This window comes from Neofelis nebulosa, chromosome 6, assembly GCF_028018385.1.
Source record: "Neofelis nebulosa isolate mNeoNeb1 chromosome 6, mNeoNeb1.pri, whole genome shotgun sequence".
Classification (NCBI taxonomy): domain Eukaryota; kingdom Metazoa; phylum Chordata; class Mammalia; order Carnivora; family Felidae; genus Neofelis; species Neofelis nebulosa.
In genome coordinates, this window is record NC_080787.1 from 88,898,772 (window position 1) to 88,904,687 (window position 5,916).

Here is a 5,916-nt window from a genome sequence, read left to right on the forward strand (position 1 = left end):
AATGCAACATAAAACTTTTGCATTTGCTTCCTTCCTGTTGATACATGTGTTTTTTCTTTAATGATTACTAGTAAGACGAGAGCAAGGGGACAAGATCTTGGCTGTCCACAGTTCTTTGGTATTGTCAGTTATTTCAAAGAACCAGTTCTTGGCTTATTATATTGATGACAGTAATGCAAGACCTCTGGGTGATGCCAAAACAGAACAAAAGTGCCAACACTGGTTTCACATTTTCTAACTCTAAAATGAGTGTGGTGAAAGTCTTGGGCACCAGAAAAAAAAAATCTGTCAATTCCCTCACGAGCAGCTGTCACCTATAGTTAATCTTTTTATTTCTATTTGTGTATTTCCCCTCACACCACCCCATCTCCCACACACTATGTCACCATCTGCTACCACATTTTCCTGCATCCAACTGACCTCTCCAAACATGGCCCTGCCATCATTTTCAGTAAGTCAGCCATCACGAAGTCAGTGATGGCAGTGTCCTTTGAAAATAAAACTAAGTATTTCATAATTGAGGTAATGATATTTGCCCACTTTTTCTATGTACCTAAATGTTTTTTTCCTAAGTGGAGGAACAACAGCTATGGGGTTCACTGAATGTTCTAGCAACCTAGGAAAGCACATCTAATTTTAAAGGAGTACATATAAAGAAATAAGAACAACATGAACTTTTTTATTTTTATTTTTTGCTTCGTAGGATCCATGACTAATGGCAAACAACAGAGAACAGAAAAAAACAATCAACTTATAGATTAATAGTCAATAATATAGTCAGTGGTGAAGACTGTTAGCATCTGTGCATATTTGGTTCACCTCTCCTTTCATGAGAATTACACTTTTATTTCCATCTTGCTGCTAAATGAGGTCATATGATTGTTCTGACCAGTTCATTGTAAGGACAGATGCATCATTGTGAGCTGAAGCATTTGTCTTTTTGAGTAGCCAGGATGTCATAGTTTAGTTACCATAGCATAACCTTGCCTCTTTTGACTAGTACTATAGGTCTTCAGTTACAATAAGTAATTAAACAGTTAATCTGTATCTACTCTTATCACCCTCATCATGAGGATTTTAATGATTGCCTATTCTGTTTTCCAAGTATTGTGTATATTCAGTTGCATCTGTTTACTAAAGGAGCCATAATCCTAGGGATGCCTGGGTGGCTCAGTCGGTTGAGTGTCTGACTTCAGCTCAGGTCATGATCCCACAGCTTGTGAGTTCACATCAGGCTCTGTGCTGACAGCTTGGAGCCTGGAGCCTGCTTCAGATTCTGTGCCTCCCTCTCTCTCTGCCCCAACCCACTTGCATTCTGTCTCTGTCTCTCTCAAAAATAAATAAATATTAAAAAATAATAATAATAAATAAAGGAGCCATAATCCTTACCATTTTGTCAGTTATACAGAGAATTTGGATGCCTTCACACTTAGGTTAGCAGAAGAGGCATATGATAGGGAATTTTATGTAGGTTTCCTATAGCCCTTTGCCATCAGTCAGAGACCTGCAATAATGGAAGAAGTTCCTCTGAAGGTAATGCTAGAGACTGCTGCCAGTCTGATGTGACAAGAGTCAGAAGAAACAAAGGATCAATGTCAAAGCCTCAGGAACTACAGTTCTTCCACATTACTACCAGAGAATAAAATATAACAACAGACTGGAGAGAACACTGGTAGAAATAGAATTGTTTTCTGAAGACAATATTGATGCTCCCCTTTCCTTAAAAAGGAAGTAAATAAAGTGAATTTGGATGGATTCCCAGATTGCACATCTGCCTGTCTAAATTACACCTGAGAAGTAGCAACCAAACAGATGGAAGTGAGGGGGATTAGGAAACAGCTTTCTTTCAATTTTATGTGCCTATAATCACAATGGCTTACACCCTTCACAACAAAGGGTCTTCAGGCTGGCAGACAGCCTTGTAAATACAGACTGTAACACCTGTGTGTCAGACAGATGAATACAGGTGCAATAGTGGTTTCCCTAGATATAGAAGATAAACTTTGCTGAGTTAGATACATGCACATCATTCTAGTTGCCACTGCCTCCTTCTCTAAACAAGTCATTAACTATAATGTAAAATAATATTGCATAAATATTTGGTGTTATTAAACTTAATTCCTCTTTGGTACATTGGAGGGGGTTAGTCTATCATATTCCACTCTATGTGTTCTCTTGTTCTGTCCCCTCTTTCCCCCTCAAGCATCTTTAACTTCTTTTTTCATTTTAAGATTTCACCAAATGGGATGGGAATATTGCAGGAATGTTTAATAGTTGAGATGTATTTCCTTCCTTTTAAAAAATCCTCCATAACATTTAAAAGATTTAGTAAGTTAAGAAGATGAAAAAATTTTCAATAATCTTAAATTGTGGAACGTTTGCAAAAAAAAAAAAACCCTGAAATAATTGTCATAGTATATCTTTTTTCTAAATGGGGTAGGTAGAATTGTGAAAGATTTGGCATTTAAATGAAAGAGAATATGAAGAAATAATACATTTTGGCAAATCGTGTTTTTTGAGAATTCCAGTATATGGCAGTCCTTATTAACATTTAAGAAGTGGATTTCTACTGTGGCGCCTGGGTGGCGCAGTCGGTTAAGCGGCCGACTTCAGCCAGGTCACGATCTCGCGGTCCGTGAGTTCGAGCCCCGCGTCGGGCTCTGTGCTGACAGCTCGGAGCCTGGAGCCTGTTTCCGATTCTGTGTCTCCCTCTCTCTCTGCCCCTCCCCCGTTCATGCTCTGTCTCTCTCTGTCCCAAAAATAAATAAAAAACGTTGAAAAAAAAAATTAAAAAAAAAAAAAAAAAGAAGTGGATTTCTACCAAAACAAGGGAGATTAAATATCTAGGGTGTTAGTGGAAATTTTAATAAAGTATGAAATGTCTCATCACTGCAATGGATCAACAGCTTAAAACTGAGCTAGACAAGGATTAAGAGAAGGTAAGGCTGACAGTGACTTAACTGACAATGTGAAATGATCTGCCAGCTTTGAGTCAGATACTTGATAATTGTTCCACTTAATCATATACCATAGTTTTGGTTAGCATTAATGGATCTTATGCATTCACTTTGTTAGCTGAGATCCTTTTTTTTCCTCTACAGGGTCAATAACAATTTTTATAAAATATACTGGAAATGTAAAGTCCAATAGGATCTGACATGAACACACAAATACTGTTCTGATTAATCATGAGCATGACATTTACCTTAAAAATAGAGAAGAGTATTTCATATTTTCTATAAATTATGGACTCTTGTGCAATGATCACTTTAAATCGGATCTAACACATCTCTTACTTAGTCTCATAAGATTCTACTTCTGTCAGGTAAAACTTAAAAAATAAGATAGCTATTTTATATTTTTGCATCTGTGATTATTATACTTTCTAACAATAATTAAATTCTCAAGTAAATGATTAAATTTAGATTAAAGTCTTGAGTCCTTTGATCACCTTGGTTACAGATAATGAATTTGACTAAATTTATGACACAGCAAAGCTTGTTTTACCATCATTTAAGAAGAGTCTGTATGAATTAGACAGGTCAAAGAAGCTTTTTTTTTTCAATTTATCGCAGCTCATTTAAATGCCAAGGCTGTGAGGAGAAGACATGAAAGTACCAATGTTACCACTCTACTTACTACATATTTGTTAAATTTGATTGAATTAAATAAAGGCACAGAAAGTCATATCAACAAGTTTCTTAAAAATTCCAGTTCACAAAAGTCATGTATACATACAGCATTCATCTTAATGGGACTCACTAAAAGTAGTTGACTCTGTCTCTGTCTCTCTCTGTCTCTCTCTGTCTCTGTCTCTCTCTCTCACACACACACACACACACACACACAGTGGAATGACCAACTCTTCCAGTTTGTCTGTGACAATTCTGGGTTTTGCATTAAAATTTCTACATCTCAAGAAACCCCTTGTTCCTAGGCAAATTGGGATGGCTGCTTAACATCTCACACCCACACCCACACACACATGCTGTTGGATCTCACTTTGAATATGTACCACAATCTTCACCATCTATAAAAGAGCCCTCTACACTTTGGGCCAAGATAGAAAATCAGACAAAAAAATATCAAAAGTCAAAAGAATATATTAAACAACAAATTTCAAGTCATTGCATTTCAGAAACTGAAAGACATTGATCCTGAGACACAGGAAACAAATAAGTGTAACCCAATGATTATACAAGCTTATTCCCTGGAGAGAATTTCCAGGCTATAGAAAAAGGAGGGGAACATGAAGAGAGACTTTAAAAAAAAAATTAGAGTTCCCAGGGTTGAGGTTTCTCAGCTGCACGAGCCCACCGTGTCTAGTATTCCACTGAGCTCATCTCCACGTCCAATCCAAAACAGAGTTTGGACGGCAAAAGGAACTGAAGGTCTTTCTTCTTTCTGTGCCAAGTATAATAAAGTCCTTTGTTCCTGACCAAGTACTATTTTGTCATAGCAAGCCTATGGCTGACTAACTTGTTAGTTCACAAGAAGGGTAAAATCCCAAGCCCTTTACATTTTTTGATGCAAAATACAAAAAATAAAATTAAAAAAATGACAGAGTATGAGATTTCTTAGATAAAACACAAAACATACAATTCATTAAAGGACCAATTGAAAAATTGAGACTCATTAAAATGAAAAACTATTGCTAATAAACAGCATTGTTAAGAGACTGGAAAGATAAGCTACAAAAATGGGAGGGAAATATTTGCAAATTATGTATCTGATAAATGACTTGAATCCAGAGTATATAATGAATTTTTTAAACTCAATAGCAGGAAAATAGTCAAACCATTTTTAAAAATGAGCAAAATATTTGAATAGACACTTCACCAATGGAGATATACAGAAGATAAATATTTATATGAAAAGATGCTAAACATCATTAGTGATTAGAAAATTGCAAATTAAACGTTGATAAAATACAACTGCACACCTATTAGAATGGCAGAATTAAAAAGACTGACTATATACAAAATGTTGGCAAGTATGTAGACGAACTAGAACTCTCATATACTTCTAGTGAAACTGTAAAATGATACAACTGCGTTGAAAAACATACACCTACCATATGACCCAGCCACTCCACTTCTAGCTATTTACCCAAGAGAAAAGACAGCATATGCTCCTACAATGACTTGTATGTGATATTCATAGCAACTGTATTTGTAAGAGCCAGACTGGAGAAAAACCAAATGCCATCAACAGGTGAAGGAGTTAGCAATTTCTGGCCCACCTGTATAATGGACAAATAAAATGAATAAATTATTGATACAGCAATAAAAAGGAGTAAGTTATTCATATATGCTATATAACATGAGTGAATTTCAAAATAATTATGATAAATGAAAGATCAAAAATGAATGAATAAAAAACACATGCTTTATGATTTCGTTTTAAATTCTAGAATTAGTGACAGAAACCAGATTAGTAAAGTCTGGGGATATGGATGGAAAATAGATGAAACCTCACCACCTTTAACTTCCAACCAGATAGCTCTCCCTACCAATATCAGATGGATTAAAAGACCCCAGAGATATGGCTACCATATTTGGCAATTTGGTTTCCAGGATAACAGTTTCTCTGAGAATCAACTTAAAGTCTACCATTAAAGAAAATAAGCCTATGGATACAGCACTCCCAGCTAGATTTTTGGAGTCTTCCTCTTAAATGTGAGTGCGCAGTCATAGTTCACAAGGCATTTATGGAAAATACAAAAAAGGAAAAAGAGAACCCAAAAAACAAAACAAAACAGAATGGTCCCAGAAAAAAAAAATAGAAAAATAAAGCTCAAAGTATAATTATGCTTAGAAATTTCTTATTTGTATACTAAAAAAAAATGAAAGAAGTTATTTCATTCATAATAAGATTAGGGTCCTTTAGTTAAGAAAGAAAAAGAAAACAAGATAA